The sequence below is a fragment of the Varanus komodoensis genome, unplaced genomic scaffold (genome assembly GCF_004798865.1).
Source record: "Varanus komodoensis strain SLA01 unplaced genomic scaffold, ASM479886v1 scaffold19, whole genome shotgun sequence".
Lineage (NCBI taxonomy): Eukaryota > Metazoa > Chordata > Lepidosauria > Squamata > Varanidae > Varanus > Varanus komodoensis.
The window spans coordinates 10,926,200-10,946,611 of NW_025335550.1; the positions used below are offsets into that span (position 1 = coordinate 10,926,200).

The following is a 20,412-nucleotide window of genomic DNA, read 5'->3' on the forward strand; positions in this document are numbered from 1 at the left end:
GCATAGCCAGTAATCAAGGATGCTGAGACTTGTCATCCAAAATATCTGGAGAGTGCTGGGTTATGGAAGACCGGCCCACGGGGCCATTAGGTGCCCATTATTTCTTAGAAAGATTTCTACATTGCCTCACTATGCCACGGGCACTTGAAATGTTGCGCAATTTAAAATAAACATCCGGATGCAAACTGTACGTGACATTTTATGTGCTTTAAATTGTTGCGACCCACCCAGAGAGCTTTGGCTATTAGGTGGTATAAAAATGCAGTCAGTCAATCGATATTGCAAAGTCCCTTGACTCTGGTCGATCAAACTGTGTTGTGGGAAGTGGTCTCCGGGGCACACAATCAGTCTGTTGGCAAGTCTTACCTGGGAATTGTGTTCTGCCTGGTTCCCAAGGCCACCCGGCATCCGCGTCCCTTGCTCTATGGCACCCGTGATGTCCCCCCCCCCCCCGGTGCCTCCCCACCCTTTTGCATTTTTTGTCCTGGTAGTTGCATTGGATTTCGGTCTTGCTTTTCTGGCATGATAATCCATGGAACCAACAGAATCCTGCCAAAAAGAACTCTCTCTACCTCCACATGTCTTCTATTAGCTTGGCGTTTCGTATTTCAGTGCACGTTTAATAGGAATACCAAACTGGAAAAATAATTAAACATTCTATTTTAACTAATGGAGTATATACAAGAGCTCAGAACAATGGAAGGGTTTAGTTCTTGGCAAAAGGTGTAGATTCCCAGAGGTTTCCTCATCTGTCTGCCTTTGCTCTCATCTGACCCTCGGCTTCTCTCCCACTCCTGACCAGCCCTCCCCGGCCCCACGTCTTCCTTCTCGCACTGAACTTCAGGGAGGTCCCCGAAGATGCTGGATGCGTTCATCCTACACAAGGCGTGCAGAGATAAGGCCCCAGTGTTCTGCACGTTAATCAGGGCCTTTCTCTCCTTTCCCCTGCCCTTTCCTTTGTGCATCCCAGCCCCAGTCCAGCTCCTCCAATGCAGAAATATTTAACGTAACACGAGAAAAATATCATTTGGCTAAAAACAGTGGATTTTCCAGCCTGCTTGGATGCTTCGTTCAAATTCCGGCTTTCTGTAAATCATAAAGGGGAAGCTGTTGTCCTGTGGAGAAAATGTCAGGGAGAGAGTGCCAGCTATTGGACAGCATAGGAGGAGGAGGAGGAGGAGGAGGGTGATAATGGTGGTGGTGGTGGTGATGATGGTGCCAACGTTGGTTGTGGCGACGGCTGGTTGCAGAATCTCCGTGTTCTGCTCTCAGAATGTCGACTCCTTGTTTTAGAATTGGAAAATGCAGGCACACGTTTCACAGGTCTCTGTCGCTCTTGAAAGGAGGCCAGAATCAAACAGGCTCCAGCTATCAAGGGGTAAAATTACCACCACCATCACTGCTATCATCATCTGCTTTGGGAACATCCCCTGTGGAAGCATCGCCGGAACAGGTGCGGTTGTGACGGATGCGACCGCGACGGGCCCTTCGGCACCTTTTCCCTGCTTCAGTTGGGCCTCCGCAGGAGCCGCACCCAGCTGAACCAGAGTCCCCGACGGGTCACTTCGTGACCTCTGGCTCTCCCTGCCCCACGACAGGGCTGGGTAGGCCACATCTGCTCTTCCCATCTGCTGCCCGCAGCACGCCGGCTCCTGCTCCGTGCGTAAAGCACAACGCGAATGAGCTCGTGCGTTCGGTGATCTCACAGCCCTCCCTGGAACACCGCACTGTGCTCTCTCCCGGAGGACAATGTGTGCGCCTTAGGGGAAGTCTGAAGGCAAGCAAGGGGCCCTGCGAGGAAGACGGCCGTCTCTGCCAGTCCCTGCACAATGCGATCTGGAGACTGTTTATTTCTAATTACCTTATGGCAAGAGGCAAAGTGGCTTGTTTGCAGAGAGAGCCAGCTTTTCATGGGAAAGTCTCAGAGCAACTCGATTGGAATACTCATTTTTCATGGTATATGTCCCCTTTCTTTCCTCCAAATTTCTCTTTTCACGTACCACCTTTTGTTAGGATAGGCAGGGCCACCTAATTGGGTGGAACCCAGCCGAGATCTCGAGTGACCCAAGGCTTGTTGCAACGGCCGCGAAGCGCAAATGCTGCAGCCCCTCACCACTCGCTCTCTTCCGTGCTGTTTGGCTGAACTGTGAGACTGGCAGTGCTTAATATAAGCAATGAACAGGCTGGGGACGTTCTCCCTGGTTCAGAAAGGAAGAAAACGCAAACAGATTTCATCTGTCTCGTTGAAATAGCTTTCTGCATCAAAATGGTTTTATTCTTCCGTTTATGTATTCGCATACAGCTTCCAGGAGCAAGTATATAGCCCTACAGGGATAAAATAATCCAGTCTGTTTTAGTGCAACACCATTTGCATATTCTCCTGATGTGTCTTCTTGTTGTTACTTGACTTCTCCTGTTCCGGCCCGTATGCTGAAAAACCTAACACGGCTTTTCTGAAATGTGTTGCGCTGCTTTGTGAAACTCAGCCAACAGTTGCAGTTTCCTGAACTTTATGGATGAGCCAAGGGAGAATGTTTGCACAGAAGATGCGTGAAATGAGTGTTCGGGATGAAGCTGCCCAGAACCCCTGACAGGAGTGGGTCTAAAGGACAGAAAATGAAAAAGCACATCCCTCTTCTAGTTTCAGTTGTGGGGCAGTACAGAGATGAAATTATTCATCTTCACCATCATCTTCATCTTCCCTGTACCCAAACAGCAGCTGTCGCACAGTGAGGTTTGAATAGGGCGCAGAAATGCATTCTTTTCAGAAATGGGAGAAAAGTACTAATCCCTTGGCGAGAGCGCCACATTTTTACATGCATAGGTCTGAGCAAATGCTTTTAATTCCTAAGTGCCACCCTGGCATTTTCAGGCCCTGCCTGACATTTTCCCCAGCCCCATTTTTTCTCACAGGGTGTTCTGCAGCTGGGATTTTTTCCCCCTGGACTATGTTTTTTCCTTGTTTGTCTTTTTCAGAATTTGAATACGCTCCAGATGTAACGGAGAACCTTTTCAAAATATTTCTATATTTTAGTGTATATTTTTGTTAATGCTTTTTGTTTGTTTGTTTTGGTTGTGATTAGTGTTTTAGACAAAGGCCTGCAAAGTGTCTGAAAGGATCGAAACAAATAAAGCCAGTATCAAAACCATCCTTCTCAGTCCCCTGTCACTCTAGATACTTTTGGGCTACAGTTCCCATGAGCCCCAGGCCAAATGGCCAATGGTTGGGGCTGATGGGAATTGTAGACCAAGCAAGTGGAGGGATCCACACACATACGCACAGTTACATTTAACCAGGAAACACTAGGAGAATAATCCCAAAGGAGGAAATCCAGGAATAAAACAGGGAAGCAACACAATATTCAAAGCTGAAGATGCAGCCAAACTAAGCGGCATTTTCGGAGCCTCATAATGCGTCGCAGATCTTCAGTGGGGAGGCATTCCAGAGCACCGCTGGCCTCTCCTGAGCGGTCTCCTGCCTTTGGCTCTGCTGAGCCATTGCTGCCAGTCAGTGCTGACAGCACTGGAAGAGATGGGTCAGGGTCTTACTCAGCCTAAAGCAACCAGCACTTGGAATCGTGCTGTGAAAGGTCCAGAGAGCCCTAGACACACACTGAAGAATGGTGCGAAAGCTGATGAGTTCTGGCACACTTCCAGGAGTTGGATAAAAAACAGAGAAAGACTTCATAGTGTCATGAAATTTTCGTATCTGTTCAGTGGAAGATTCATTCTCATCAAGCGCACAAATTTCCATGCAAGAAATATGTGGAAATTCAGTGCAGCTCTGATGTACTGCACAGTTTCGGCTTCAAAAGGTTGTTACTTCCTTGGTCATGTTCTTGGGGTGGTTTAGAAAAAGAAGGGAGAAAACAGGCGCTGTCGATTTTAAAAGATAATGTTACTAAAGACACACATGTAATAGTTTTAATTGGCCTTTTGACTGCACCAGTTTGGTTTCTTGTCAGGACCCAGTTAGGTGGGTACTTCAAATGCAGTCCAAGTCAGCAGTATTTATTTTTTAAATAATCTCTTGACACTCACTCCAGGAGATCACGTTTTATTGCGATGTAGGAATGTTCTAATGTTTCTTACGTTTTGGGCTGTCGTAGCATCCATGCTAAAGCTCTTTATAGTATAAAGAGCCCATACCTCTGGAATCTCTTCTGGGCCGTTTCTTCCCTGCATGAGACCAACAGAGGGCAAAGATGGTGAAATCTTTGTTGGACACTTTCCTAAAACTTTGAAGAAAGGCAGAGGAAATGTGAATTGCAGATACTGGGCATCTTTGTGAGCTAAGTCGTGATATGAAGACGGAGACTTTGGGAAGGTGTTTGTCTCAGCTACATCACTGAAAAAGGGCTGGCTGGCTGGCTTTCTTTCCTTCTTTCCTTCCTTCCTTCCTTCCTTCCTTCCTTCCTTCCTTCCTTCCTTCCTTCTTTCTTTCATACAAAATCTTGAACTTCTGCAGCAGCTGCATAGCAGCCTGAAAAAAGCTGTTTTCCTTTTTCGGCACATCTGCTTTGAATAATCAATGCAGAGAAACAAACAAGATTGTTAGAAGAAGAACAACAAAATGAGAAACTAGATGCTGTGCAGCTGGAAATTAGAAACCATTTGCCTTTTAAAAAATGAATTAAAAAAAGAGAAATTAGCATCATAACGGGCAATTGGTTGATCAATTATTGTAAGCAGGTCTTGCTGGATTTTCCCTTGTTTTTAGAAATATCATCAAATAGAAATTGTGGGGTTAGTGGAGAGAACTGTTTTCATGGGAAGTGCTTTGTAGTGTGTGTGTGTTTTTAAACATAAACAAACTTCATTGGTTCTCATCTTCCCAAAATAGGGAGCTGTTTTACTGCTCCGTTCTTGAGACAGAATGATCTGAACAGGAATTTCCTTGGGTTTTGCAATAAAAATCCTTCCTTGTTCAAGTCGCAGCTTCTCCCTTCACTTCAGAGCTGGGGAAGGTTTCAAGTTTGCCTAAACATTTGCACATGAGCATTTCAGTGAATGCGGAAAGTCCTTCTTACGAGAAGCCCCATGTCCTTCACCTGCCTCTGAACTGGGATTTCCCGCAGAACACAGTGAGGTGTATTTCTTCGTAAATATGCGCCGCATTGCCTAGCATACAGCTCCCTAAAATTCAGTATTTTCAGTTGATGGTTCATCGTTTAACCCATTAATCAGTGCAAATAATTGTACATGTTGCCAAAATAAATGCCTTTCACATATGGAACAGGATAACTTAATTGAAGCAAGAAATGTGTGTCTTCCCTCTTATGACTGGACCGTATGGAATGCATCAGGTGGAGTCCAGACCGAGGCAATCCATTCATGAAATAATCCGACGCTCTTGCGGGCTGTATATTACAGTAATTATTAACCTCAGGTTCTCATAAGCTAGCTATAACATGCTTGCACTATGGGTGGTAGGCCTGGGGTTAAAAAAATAGACTTAACCAGGGTCATAGAATGGTGGTGTTATGTAACAAGCTGCAGTGCTAACTTTCTTCTAAATGGGTATGGGGACCCTGTATCCTGTCCCAGCTAACTAAATAGGGGTTGCACAGTAGCATTAGTAAGAACAAACCGGTTCCTTTTCTTCCCAAACCTGAATTAACTGTCCTAGGCATGCTTGTGATTGGGATTAAATCCCACGGAGCTCATTTTTCTGCGTAAAAAAGCTGGGGTAGCTGCTGCGGGGGGGGGGGGGGGGCAGTGCTGAGCGCCAGCGTTTTCTCAGTTGCTGCAGCCGTGTTCGGTGCATGTTTATAAAACCCTCCCCAGCCATGTCTGCACTCACGTTACAACAACACGGGTACAGGTTTCAAAAAATGGAAAGCCATCTCAAATGTATGCGTTTCTCCCCAGTAAGGAATTTTCTAAAAATTTCCCCTTCCGTGCAGTATTTGTCATGGCAGAGAAGGCGAGGAAAACACCGTGTTTCAGTTGAGTTCCTGCTTTGGAATAGCAGTTCTGGGTGCCGTGCTGTGGCCTGTGGTAGAAGGTCGGATGAAAAATGCTTGCCGCAGGCGATTGAATGGGATGGCGATGTGGAACATTTTTCATGCTTTACTGGGGAAGCATGTAATACTGTGATTGTTCTGGTTCCAAGAATGGAGTGTGACCTACACTTTGCAGGTGCCGGTATTCAAGGGAAGGTCAACTTTTGGAAGCCGTCCCGAGGCGCTTGCGAATGGGACGGCATGCAAAAACTCCAAATAAATAAATAATAAACTTTTGGGCTTTCCGTAACTCAGGAATCAGTCTGCCCTTCAGTTCCGAGTACAGGTTGCAAAGCATATTTAATATGGTGTCCACCAGGCACAAGCCAAAGTAAGTGGGATCAAAGCCCCTTGGAAATCAAAGGATGCTTCCGTGTTTAAGCTGGGTGCTAAATCTCTTGGGTTGCTGTGGGAACCAAGTGTGCTCAATGCTAACTTTTTTGCAAGCTTGTCACCTAATTGAAGAAAGATATTACCCAGCCATATGAAGTCTCATTGGCCAATTAATAAACCAGTTAGACTTGCATTAGTGAACATATGCGGGAGAAGGGTCTGAAGAAAGAAACATACCACAAGTAGCATCCAGTACTGTTGCAGTGCTAACACTAATGATGTTGTGGTAGCGTAAACCAATTTTAGGAGAATCTGATTATTCCTTGCTCACCAGAAGGAAAAAGCATCTTGCAACCAAGTTTCCCCCGTGTGCTTTGCCACCAAACTTTGGCGGCAGATCTCCACCTTTTCCTTTTGCCAAGCAAGCGCTAAAGATGTAGTGCTGGTTAGGGGGGATTTGTGCTCATGTGGCAACACTGGATACTGCGCAGAGTTTGTTTTGGATGACAGGCGAGTGTGCCACCACAGGGACAAACTATTTCAAGGGGAACGGTCCTTTTAAAGAAGGTTCTTTCCATCTGCAGTGTTATTCTTTCCATCTGCAATATTCTTCTCTTAAGAATATTAAAATCAGTTTCAAATACAAGGATGAGTTAACTGAATTGCCTTTTTAATCTGAGGGAACAGGTTTCAGTTCATTAATTTAATCAACGAGTTGTCAAAACACCACCGCCACATAATTTGTATGCATAGCCAGCTCCATCCTGAAAGTGCAGGACGGGTTATAATTTTTAAAACATTCACAAGTTATTAAGAAGCTGTCACTTCACTGAGCCTCGTTCTCTCCCTGCCCCCCCCCCACTCCCCCATTTCGACCTACGTTTGTGCTATGGTAGCAAGAAGGTAAGCAGCTCACCTATCCTGAAGAGGAGACCTTATAGCAAAGACCACCGGTGGAGCTTTCAGTCCCTGATACGGAGCCTTTCAACTTGTGTCGGCCGCAAATAACACGGCCAGTTATGAGGAATGCGGGACCTTCTAGCCTAAAATATTTGGAAAGTATCAGGCCGGGGAAGGCTGGGGCAGTGAATATCAGCTCTGAGTTTTCTCTCTTTTTAGAACTCTGGTGCAGCATTCCTAGATTAGGGTGCTGCATTTTCACCCCTGCAGCTTTCGTACATATTTATGTGATATTTTCCTTCATTTTCCTTCTCCAAAATTGATGCTTCTATCATTACCCCAGGAACAATTTTTATAATGCTCTTTATCACTTGAAGCGTGGTATGATCTTGCCGCCATCCTCCCTTTCTTGGATTCCAGAAAGAACCAAATGTTTCTAATCTAACTTTTTTATTGTTGTTGATAGTCCTACCCATTAATTTAACTGCACTCAGCAATTTCAGTGGCTATTTTTAATGCCTTTTTAATCTTTCAAAAATATTTGGATCTTTGCTGACACCATCCTGTGGTTTGCTTTTTGTAACAAAAATGGCTTCAGTGATAGCAAGAACTTTGAGAAAGTATTTGTAATTTTTTAAAATGTGGAAATAACCTTGAACTCTTATCATCACTTCATTTCTTCTCCCCTCTGTTACTAGCCGTGTTACCATAATGTCATTATAATGCATCATCCAAGACCGTATGACCTACAGCTCTCCTGAGCCCCATTCAACAAGGTCAGTGGCCTAGAATTATGGGAACTGCAGTCCAAAAGATCTGGAAGGCTCACGGTTGCCAACCCCTGAGCCAAGCTTTCTGAGGCAGGAGTTCCCAGCATATTGCTACAAACCCTCTGAAAGGACAGAGGCCAGCCTGGATGAGCTCACCTGACAGGTCTAAACCGTCATGGCCTCCTTCGAAGACCTGCCGTCCTTCCCTTGGTGTCAGACACGCATGTGCGAAGCGATGCATGTTGAGCGGAGGGCTTCTCTACCTGCTTGGAATGAGAGATCCCCTTGGGTTCAGCCATGTGCATGGGCGCACCTGTGCCACTCCGGGCCCACGTGGACCGTCCCCTGGAAATGCCAAACCCATATCCTGCAGGTGGCTTGTTTGGGTGGAGCTTCGGAGTGACAAAATCCCCAAACTAGTCTCTGATGGCTGTATAATGAGCTTTCTGGAAACAGATAATTCCTTTGTCATCCTTTTGGCGTTCTCCTAAGAGAATAGGCTGCTCCATTAAAATTCCTTTCACGCAGCCGAGAGTATTTACAGCGCTTTAAAGGATCTGTTCTTTACTTGGAGTATATTATGTTCTTTATTCACCCAAATCTTGTTTTAATATTGCTGTAAACTTAATAAGGAGAGATGTGATAAGACAGGGTAATCTTTTAAAATGAAGGGAAAATAATTTTCTTTGCCGTCAAAGGTGGTGTCTGCGCCTAGACTTCATCTCATTACATTTTTTTGTTGTAATAAAAAACCCCCCTCTTTCCTCTGTGCAGAACTGCAAGGATTACAAAGCTATCTTTCTAGGGAAATCTGTCCCTAATCTATGGAAATAATTCTTCTCTCTCTCACTTTCTCCTTTTTTTAAAGCTCTTCATTTGTGATTCTTTGATTATCTGATGAGAGCTCAGCCTTAACACTTTTAAACACTTGGCCAATTGTTACCTCATTTTGCCCATTCAGAAAAACGAGTCCCTGGCGTCCCACCTTCTGCCTCTTTGTTCCCAGCTGCCTCTGCTGTTGGGCCCATGCCAGGGGCGGGGAACATGTGGCTCGTGGGCCACCTGTGGCCCCCACGGCACCTCCGAATTTGGAGTGACCTTTTTTCCTGTGTGACATGCTGGACATAAACCTGGGAAAGACGGGCAACGTCCGACGCACAGGGCAGGTGGTGGAGCATCGGGTTGGTTCACAGGATGCAACCGGGCATCAGTTTGTCCTGGGGAAGCTTAGTGCGTGCTGGCCACCATTTTGAATATGCCGCATGGGGGCTGCACAGGGTGGTTCTCTGAGGGCCAAGTAGGTTGGCGAGTCCGACGAAGGAGGTCTCGCCTGCCCAGATGCCCCGCCGCTTGACCTTGTGCAACTTGACCCCCTCTGCATGTTCAAAATAGCTGCCGGCGCCCACGGCCGCTCCTGGAGGCTCGCTAACACGCGATGCGCTCGTTGCTCTGGGCAGACCAGGGGAGGCTGGCGCCGCCCTGGAAGGAGGGGAGGCGTCGTCCCTTAGGCAGCGTTGATTCCCTGGGCTGAAGGCACACCGGGGCTGCGGGTCCGTGGGGTTCGGTTCGCAGCAGATGAATCCATCGGGCAACATCGGTGCAGGCTGTGTGAGCACACACGCTCCCTGACGCACACAGGCCTTGTGCTTGTGCACTGTCTGGGTGTGTCTGCGTGCAAGTGAAGGAAGGAGCGTGGGCTCAGGCGTGACCTGCGTGTCCCTGAGCATCAGCTGGAGGAGTTGAAGGAGCCAGAGGAAACCATTCAAATATACCTGCTAGGAAGGACATTGACTTGTATTCTGATGAATTTATATTCTCCTGTTTAATTGCTGAACTCCAAGCCACAAGTCCTGAAGGAGCCGAGAGACTCCAGTGGTTCTTTTATATCTTCATTTCTCGTGAAACAGCCGGGAGGTTTTTTGTGTGCCGGTGGGGGAGGCTACAGGAGAAGCAGGAAATCTCTGCATTAATTAAAATATAATAGAGCATTCTGCAAATGGGGAACACACTTGTCTTGAGAGGGAAGATAGGCACCGGTTTTAAAATCCTTTGCCAAGGCAGACACGCTTGGGATCAAATTAATTGGCTGTTTGTTGTTTGCTGGAGTGATTTTCCCTACCACTGCAGTGCTGTTTTTTAATTTGGTCAAAAGAGGGCAAAGTGACATTATTTTCCTTGCAGGGTATTTATGGCTGCTCTGCTCCTCTCGGCACCACACAGCGCATTTAATAATTACAGTTTTACAGATCACGCTGGTGCGAGGTTTCCCTGCTCTTCCCCTGGTGCATTTGAAACATGGCAAATATCTGTGATTAAAGAGCAGCCGCTGTGCAATAGAAGAAAGGGAGGACTTGCTACCTCCTGCCCTGCTCGCCCTGATTTTGTTGTCCAAGACTGGGTGATGTTTTGGTGGAGTGTTTTGACAAAACTCTGTGGCAGGGTGAGTGGGGCCAATACCCCCACGGGAAACCTTGACGAGCGACAGTCTGCTTGCAGCCCAGCCCATCTCTCCTCTGCTGTCTGAGATTTCTCAAAGCTCACAGGTTTCATTCAGCTTTTTGTCCAGGTTGGTGCAGCCACTCGATTTGCCAAAAATAGTGCATTCCTGCAGGTCTCCAGTAGAAATTTTTAATTCTTTGGCCCGGAGTGTCTCTTTCTCGGCAATGGTTCACTGTCGCCTGGGTGTAAGTGGCAGTGCTGCTGCCATCTAGCCCAGTTTTGCTGACTCTGACTGGCAGCAAGGGTGTCAGGCAAGATTCTGCCTAGGCAGCACGAATATGGAAACATTTCCATCCCCGCTCTTTATTCTCCTTATAAAACTGTGGTTGCCTGGCCCAGACTTAGATATGCGCTTAGCTCTTCATGAGGCCCCAGCCAATCCATGGCCTGCCACCTACCACCATGGGTCACATCAACCAGCAGCAAATCTGGGTTTGATTGCAGGGATCCTGCCCTCTTCCATCTCCGACTCGCTCGGTGGGTGTTCTTATAAAGTGCGGGTCAGGCTGGTGCCAAATGCCCCTGCCTGACGTCTGCTGGGGCCTCCACCGCTTTACGAGAGAATGGAGGTGAAGGGCACCGCGTTTCCAACAGAGCTGCCCGGCAGTTGGCAAGGAAACGTGCTGTTTTCAGATGTTCTGCCACAAGCAAAGGGTCGTTTTGGTATAATGAGTCTGAAACCCCTTCAGAGAGAGCGGGCGCGAGAGAGCAAGAGGCTGCTAATTTGTTCTGGTGTGTTTGAAGCACTTGTGTTGTTGTGACTGTGTTGCACCAAAGAGCAACTGCTTACCATTTCAGTGAATTTGACCTTGCCAATTAGCATGAAGCAGGGACCTCTTTTAATCCATTCTCCTAACAGCATAGATGGATCAACAGAGACAGAGACCAAAAGCAGAGACAGAGAGTGTCTGCAGCACCTTATCACTTCTCTCGGAAGTGAGTGTTCCCATTGTTTTTGCCCAGGAGAAGTTGTTTGAGATACACTTTTTGTTGCACGTGGTATGAATGCGATACGATGCCGCATTCGTATCATAACCCTCTCAAAGAACTTGGACTGATGATGAGCAATTAAAACCAGGCTTCCTCAACCCAGTGCCCTCCAGTTGCACTGGACTACAGCTCGCAGTATTTTCCAGCTTGGGGAAGGCTGGTTTGGCCAGTAACTTTAAAATGCAGTTCTGCAGCAGTGCGATCCATGGGGACACCCATGTTATACATTGACCCAAAACCTAAAAGCCTCACACAGCTTCGAGAAAACTAGTGCAAACCAGGTTCAAATTGTGTTCTTCAATTACTTTCTTCAGTAGAACATGAATATATTTGTCTCAGCAGCGCGTTTCATAAAAGTGGGGCCAGTATGCAGAACAGCTGTGCCATCAGCCTTCCGTCACCCGCCTCTTCCTGTTTTAACCTTTTGTACCTTTCCTAGGTGCCTAGAGTGGGCAGGGATCCAGGTGATGGCACGAGTCCCTCTGTCCGTGTGCAGCAGCCCTTCTAGCACAGATCGTAGGGAAGGCCTCCTTCCCTGGGACAGAAATGTGTGCTTTCAGATTATGTCCACGCTGCAATTCCATTCCTACCAAGTACAATTGAAATTAAGAGGGCCTGTCTTCAGGACTGAACGCTGTGTCCATCACATTGACATGTTTGCTTTTCGTCAAGATCAGATGTCATTTTGCCACTGAAATTTCCCAGACCGGAGGGGGTGGTTCAGCCGTTGCATTGGCGAAAGGCTCTCCAGATAGCCAGTATCTCTCGATCAACAGTATGTTGTGCCAGTGAAATATATTTACTGAGTGTTGTCCTCTCCAGACCGTGATGTTCCAGCCAGCCGTCCATGGTCTTGTCTCTGCAGCAGGACTTAGTCATCAAACTGTGCTAAGTGGCTGAGCTGCTCGGAGCTTGTGAGGGATTGCCCAAGAGTATAAACAGAGACAGCTCGGTGGTTGCCAGCATCTCACATGTTCCCCCAGCCAGGCTGGGAGTTACCGCATGCACGTTCTCATCGTCGGCGTGGCTGGCGATTCCCGCTGCCTGCAGGCTTGTGGGAGCAGGCAGCCTCCGTATGGAAGACTGCGAGTGACGCAGCATTTAGCCCTGGGGGTGGAGGACGTGTGTGCCTCCTTTCTTTTTCTGAAATTCAGGACTGCTTAACGGGAAACAGGAGCCAAAGCGACGGATGAGCTCGTGTCCTCTTATCTTTCCCGCTCCTCTTGCTCGCATGCTCCTCTCATGCGGTGCTTGCTGTTGCGTTGAGCAAGCTGCAGTCTTTCACACCTGTGGAACGGCAGAACGGGTTCTAGCTTCCTTTAATGGAGTAGCAAGGAAGTCTTTCACTCCGGCGGCAGAACTGAAAGTTCATCCAAGATGCAGTCCAAACGAGGAGTTCCTAGGACGTATACTTTGCACAGGCAAACCGGCCAGTGGTTCTTGGCCCAGTTTTGAGTTCCAGCAGTTGGGACGTTGCAGCACTGTGTTTTCAGGTCATGCGAGGAGTCTTCTCCCTGCCTGATCCCCAAGATGGGGGGCATCAGGACATCATCATCGCAGCGGCACACTGCCAAGGGCCCCAAGAACACCAGAAGCATCTGTCAAACTCCAGGGGCAGGCGTCGCTCCCACCTGGGGCTCAGCTTTGCTGTATCCTCCAGCAGGACTTTCTCATGATCTGAAGCTCTCCCAGGCAGGCTGTGCTGATGGTCCGAGCTCAGCGTGCTGTTAAGGCCGTGCCCGCAGCTCTTAACAATGCCCCGCACTGCAGGGGTGGATCCCTGGCTGTCCCCCATGCACATTTTCTCCAGAGGGGTGGGTGCTTGGGGGCTGCCTTCAACAAATCCATGTATCGATAGGCCTTGATTTCCATGAGCCTCGAAGCAGATAAGCTGGGCTGACCGGGGGCGGGTTGGAGAAGTCTGCGCTTCGCTCTCAACCGCCTTGGCAAAGGCCTCTTCCTGTCCCCTTCCTCCCCTTTCTGGGAACGCTGCATATCTGATGGATGGGCTTCCCCACGTCAGTTCCCCCTCCTCTCTCTCACCCCCACCCCCGCGATGTTCGCTTCTCGCCTCGGCAGTTTGCATTTGGCTCGGTTCTGGAGAGAGCCTAGAGCATAAAGCAATCCTCCGGGAGCCGAGACTGAGTTGCGGGACAAAAGTGAGTGGAAACTGTGTGGGGAGGGCCCAGAACTGGTGGACATTTGCAGTGCTGCCCAAGATGCCCAACCCGGCGTCTCTGAGCAGAACTGAACAGCGGGCCAGGCCAGCTTTCTGCATGCGAGACGTCGGAGGCAATCCAGTGGCAACACTTTCCGACAGTGCCATATTTTTAGCCTGCCTGGAAGGAAAACGCACTTGCAGTAATCCAGTCCAACGGTTTCCAAAGCACCTACGTCTGTCTGGATGTGACCTTCCAGCAGATGAAGTGTACTTATAATCCACCCTTCACCGTGAAGGATCCCAGAATGCCGTGCCCAGGCCTTGAGACAGACACACCCGGCCGTAACAGAGAGCTTCACTGTGTCCCTGAGAAGAACGGACGGCTCTGTCTGGCCTTCCAGGACCAGTTCCCAGTGCCACGAAAGGCTCGCGGCGTACACGCTTGCGCCCTGTGATGCCACCCTCCCCAACCTGGTGCCCCCCAGATCTGTGTTTGGAACAGGACCTGAGCGGGCCCGGAGAACAGGCCGAGCTGCCGTGGCCCATCGCACTATTTCGGGGTCCGCAGTTGCCTCGGGGCGAGGAAGCTGCCTTCTCCCTGGCCGGGCTACTTGTCCTTCTGGCTTGGCATCGCCTACCTTGACTCGCAGTGGTTCTTCAGGTTCTCATGCAGACTTTCTCCCCACCCCCCACCCCCTGCGCACACCTGCTGCCTTACCTGTTTAACTAGATACGCCAGCCTAGCAAAAGACTTCTGTCCTGTCCCTGAGAGGTGGTCCTTTCTGATTTTGCATGACTGTATCGGTAAGAGAGAGGCAGAGAGAGAGAGTGTGTGTGTGTAAAACAGAAATATGTGTTTAAAATTATGTATTTAGCACATAGCACACTCCCCTTGCACTGTCTAGACATTTGCCTTGAAAGAAAATGGTTTTGACTTGTCCTTTGCTTCCACAGTTTGGACAGATTTCAGTGAAGGATTCTTTTGGAGAGAAGTCTGGGTCTTTTCTTGAGGTTATCTGTCATAAAGTACAATAAGTTAAAAAAGAGACTATAAATAGAATGTCTGCAGGCCCAAAATTATTTTGGAGACTAAGCAGTTGGCTTCACAAGGCATGAAAGGAATAAATTTCAGGCCCCTGACTGTAAGCACTTGAATGGAAATGTATTATGTACAATTACCAGTTCTTCATAGCTGATATATTGGCTGGGTTCACACAGGATAGCCCACACTCAAGGCTGAGTAAAGGTTGAGTGTGGGTTAACATTGAAGCATGGGTTGTTGTTGAAAAATGGAAAACTACTGTTGTCTGAACAGCGGGAAATCATGGTTCCTTACCTATGAACAAGCCATAATTCATAAACCAACAGAAATGCATGGGTTGTGCTGCCGAGTCCAGACAGCATGGCAACCTCCATTTCAGCATGAGACCATGGTTCACTTGAGAACCCACACCCAGCTCATGCACAGCTTTGAGAGGGTTTATCCTATTGTGTGAACCCAGTCTACATGGCCCTAAAACCAAGTGATCAAAGAAGTAGTCCTCAGCCAATGAGCTGAACGTGTGAAACGGCAGGAGATGGTACCGATCAGTGTCTGGTTCACACCAAGGAATTAATCCTCAGTGGCTTAAATTACAGTTTGTGGGCACCGAAGGATGGCTGTTCTAGAAGCCAACCCTCACTCCCCTCCAGCCCATATCTGGCTGTGTTGAGTGAGCCCAGCAAGAGTGGCTTGTTGCTATGGTCAACAAACTGCCCACAGCCCTAAAGCAACCTATGGGTCGTGGGTGATTTGTTAACCACGCCGACAACAATTGGCCACACTCACTGGCTTCTCGTGACATGACAAGCTATGAGTTGGGGGTGTTTTTTTCTGGAACGGGTGCCTGCGAACTATTTCACCCACCGCAGGTCGATCTGATTGTGTGAACTGGGCCGGCATGTGTCAGTTTGCCATATAAGTAATGGCTCTAGCACTTTAATCTGGGACCCCCACCCCAGGGACAAGCATTCACAGCTTTTGAAGGAACGGCAGGGGAAGAGATCGGCAAAAATAAATCAAATAGTCTGCGTAATGTCACTCAAGCCCGGCTTTAAAAGCACAGGTCATCCCAACAGCATGACAGCAGCGGTTTCCTGATGATGTGTGTGCCCCCCCCCCCCCCGCCAGTGGCTCTGCCCAGGTGCGCATCGAATCGCAGAATGGGGCAGGGCGCACCTTCACTATATCGCCTGCCACTGGTGTCCACGGCCGGTCGGTGACAGCGCCAGGAAGCCCCATTTCCCGTTCCATGCGATGCCGCAGGGCGATGCGCCTTCCTACTGCCATTGGGACTGGCTGGGCTCCATTCTCCGTTCCATGTGTCCTCCTATCTGACGTGCATTTTAATCTGACATCTAAACTGTACGGAGATATGACCGAGACAATTGCTTGTGTTGTTACATTTACAGAAATCAAAGTGCTGCTTTGAGACAAATGTGTGGCCTTTAATCAGAGCATCCCATTCCTCCAGAGAATTTTTTAAAAGCTACTATCCATTGCGAGGTCCTAGAAATTATCCTCCGGCAGCAAAGTCTTCGCTTATTTTTAGACAATTGGCATCGGCTGCTGGCTGGCCTTAGAAGCCTTCTTTGATGACAGTCGGTGATCCAGCTGGGTTTGCTGAACTCCTGAATAAGCAAAGACGGGGAGAGAAAGGAATGGTTTAATATATTGTTCTAATGTCTTCCAAAAGCTGACTTTCCGTGAGCTGCTGGTCTGATTTTTGAATGCCCAGCTTGAAGAGGCTTCTGACTGCCAAGCTGCTTCGATTTATCACTGTGGCGTGCCGAAGGTTACCGCAAGGTTAGTCCCCAAGACCGTAGCCAAGGCGAGCCACGGGAGTGGCACGCGGCCACCGGTGCCGCCACCCACCCACCTCCTGAGCTCTTGTCTTGCACTTCACCCATCCCCACGGCGCCAATTGGATTGCGCAGAGCCGGCCGAAGTGGGGTGCAGGCCACCATGGAGACGTGGGGGACTCTTCCCCATCCCAGGGGCTGCGCGCTGCTCCGCACCCTTCCCCGCGTCCTGCCGCTGTCTCTGCCTTTCAGACGTGCAAAGCCAGCACCCAGAGCAGGGGCAGCCCTTGCTCTCCTGCAGCCATTTGCTCGTCCCTTTCTTTCTGACACCACCTTCTTTCTCTCCCATTTTCCTCCCACCCAGTGGGGCGCAGTCAGAGAGGCTTGTCAAACTGGGTCGCTTGCAGAGGAGTTTTGATACGAGGTGTTTCATGCAGTCAAGCCGAGGGCTGCGTGTCCTGGGGAACAGCTTGTCCATTGCTGGGCTTTATAGCCACCATCAGCAAGTAGACACATCTATGGTAGACAGTTGTAGATCCAGAAAAATGACTTTTTCCAGCCTGGAATGACTGGGCAAGCCCTCCGTTGGTCAATGAGCATGGATTAAACGGTTGCAATCCTTTCTCTGCCCAGGTTCATGAATCTGATCTCGAAAATAAGGGAAGGTGGGAAGAGAAAGGGTATACAAAACATTTAAGAGCACGTGCTATTCCCATGGTCAGCTCTGAGGGAAAGGAGAGGATGCCTGGAGCCTGGGAACTCGCCTAGGACCTGGTAGCTTGTCTGCAGTGGAAACCAGGAAACTTGCAACAGCCCTTGCTTTGCAGGTTTAGTAGCAGCAAAGCCCATGGAAATTCAAACATTTTCACTATAACAATATTTCTTCAGGTCAGAGTTGCAGCCCAAAAGTTGTGCAAATATTTTTACTTTGCAAATAAGCTGGTCTCGGCAAAGTATGTCATGAGAGACAGCAGGGTGTTCACATGAGAAGCCATTCTTAAGTGTGCCTAAAGTCGGTGGCCTGCTGGGTTGCCGGGTTGGCGTCCAGCTGCCATGTCAACACGAGCGGTTGTTTCTACCCCACGGAACAATTAAGGTGGCCGAAGAAAGCTCTGCAGGGACGTCCTTCTCATAATCATATTTGTCTTGGATTAGTGGATTTCGGTGGGTTTATTTTGAATCTTCTCGTTTAACTGCTGAGAATGGCCGTTTGCGTGTCCAGTTCTGAGGGCCACCTCACGAGTCACAGAAACGCGGGATGTTTTTGTGCCGTAAAGCATGTTCTGGGCCGGCATGCTCATTCCACCGCCTTGCCAGACCCAGTGTTTACCGTGCTGCATGGAGACGGTGGGACCGGCGAACGAGGGGCAGCCTGGCGAGGCTGCTTGAGTGCAGTAACCCTGGAAGCGTCTGCGTGGAGGTCACGCACAGGCTTCCTGGCCCATCAGTACCGAGGCTGAGCTGCTGCTCTTGCTAGCATCCCCTGTGGTCCCCTCCTTCAGCCAGAGCCTGGGGGTGGCGCACGAGCTGACTTCCGATCTCATATCCCCGAAGCCCCGTTGTTCGGTCTGCTGCAGGCTGGAGTCGTTACAAGCACGTTTATCATGAAGACGTACTCCAGAGAGCTGCCGTCGGCTCCAGCATCCTTCCGTGTCCTCTCCCTGTGAGCTTGCGGTGGAGTGGGTGTGATCCCGTGGCTTCCATTAACATGCAGAGCGGCCCCTGGGAATCCGCCCACCGGGAACGGCTTCCGCTCCAGCCCCTTTGCAAGGCCTGGGGGTTGTGCCACAGGGACCTGCTTTTCTAGGGCTCCTGTTCGATCCGGTGGGGAAGGACAGAGAGCGGCTCCCCAGGGACCGTTCCCTTCTTGGCCCAGAGTTTTGTTGGCCCCTCATCCTTGAAACAATAAATTACCCCAAGTCAGAATAAATTATAAATATTTTAAGAATTCTGCTGGCTCCGATTAACTTTCTGTGATGGTAATAAGCTGGCCAGAGGAAGGACAGCTTGGGCTGGAGTGCTCCAACTTCGTGCCAGAATGATTGCTCAGAATTTTGTGCTTTCAAATTAATCTTGTTGACTTCAAAATCCCTACCTGTCTCAGTTCCAAGGAAAGCATCCGGTGATGTAGACCAAACAGAGTCAGTCAAAGTGCTGTCCCTGAACGTAAGGGTGCAGTTCGCCGGTGAGATCCGCTATAACGCAGCCCCCAAAGCCAGATAGGAATGCCATGCCGCTCTTTGGAATGCCCCAAAGTTGCTTTCAGCAGCTGCACTTAAAATATAATAAATAATAATAGAAAGCGTATTCATCGAACCTTTTTCTGGCTGAAAAGACTGGGCTGGAAAAGTAAAATTAAAACTTCAGGTCTCCCGAAAAGGAAAAATCAGTTTGCCTTACGAAATATTTCTGTACTTCGGTATTGTTTTACGGGAAACTAATTTTTCCTTCTGCATTTTGATCGTTACAGTAAACTATCCAAGCTTAACTTTCTGGACCAAAGGAATGGAGTGACCACTGTAGTTCTGAACAGAACGTAATTAGTTTTTGCTAGTTTGGTTTTGGAAAGACACCCCCCCACACCACCACCACCACCGCCCAAAACTTCTCCCAGGAATAAAATCTGAAATGTCACCATAAATTGGATTACCTTGAGTTAAAACAAAGTCCATTTGTAAAGTTTCTGCGCAGGAATGTATGAGTGGTTCTTAGTAACACCAAAGAAGTAAACCCCCGAAGGCAGCACCATTCCGTGCTAATTAAGGCATCCATTCCTGGGCATCGTGTTCAAGATCAGGGCTCCATAGCCCCAGCACCCCCAAACTCCAAGCCAATGGCTGCATTTCTGGCTCATTAGTTTACTGAGTGTTTTGAAGAGCTGGAGGGAAGACATTCTCAACATTTCTGCCATTGGGGGAAAAACGGGTCCATGAATATATGGAAAGGATTGATTTTAGATGCTCATTGCAACACGCAAACATGTGCATGTGTTATTTTGACTCCTGGCGACTGGAAGTTTTTTCTGTGGTGGTGCTGAGTCTGTGCAGGCGGGGTGTGGGGCCCGCCATAAGGGGGACAAATCCTAACATACGGACTTTCCTACCGTAGGGATTTTGTCTGGCGGACGCGGATGCTTAGTGTAGTATAGAGAAGCCACAAGCAGTAGGTATCCGGGGCTGCGCTCCAGGTTAGGTGTGCTTTCACACCTCGGGCTTACCTGGAAGAGGGCCTGCCGCCGATCGGCAAGATGAACACTGGCCTGTGAGAGTTGCCTCACCTTACTTATCTCACCTTGAACGAGCACGGGGGTCGTCTCCAGATGATGGATGTGGTAGCAAGCCTCAATTAAGCTGAGATTTCTGTTGTGTCCCGACTGGGCAGCCATGGAGTATGGTTTCCAAACAAGCTAGGATGTGAAGACACGGCTTAAAGTTGACTCCTGTATCCTGGCTTGTTTGGAAGCCCTCGCTCACGGTTCCTGGCTCAAATGTAGTGCAGCTTGGCGTGGATGCCTGAGTTGCTAAGCTGAGCCCAGTCGTCCAGACACAGCCAGACTATGGTCACTCTTTGACGAAGGTAAGTGGCAAGCCGAACAGCCCTTGCCCGGAATGCGCTTAATTCCTCTGAAAAGCGGCCCTTCTTTCCAAAGCAGACTTTTCATTCTGTGTGTTCAGAACGGATTCGGTTGCCTGCCAGTAAGAGTGCTGGCATGCTTAACCTCGTGTCCTTGCACTATTTGCAAAGGCAACAAAACCCCCGTTTTTCATAGCTCTTTTATAACAACGCTTCCCATAAATAATTCCTTGGACGCACAGAGGAGGAAAATATTAGGACAAGTGGACATGGCCAGTGCGTTTTGCATTTTGCTTTGTCAAAAGATTCCATTTTTGTCTGCTGCATGGGGCCCTCTTGT

General features: G+C 48.8%; 1 protein-coding gene across 3 annotated transcripts in view; it reads left to right on the top strand.

Annotated features, from left to right (window-relative positions):
* Positions 1-20,412, top strand: part of LOC123022331 (BTG3 associated nuclear protein) — a 122,261-nt gene that overhangs the window by 73,071 nt on the left and 28,778 nt on the right. The gene's annotated exons all lie outside the window — the stretch shown is intronic.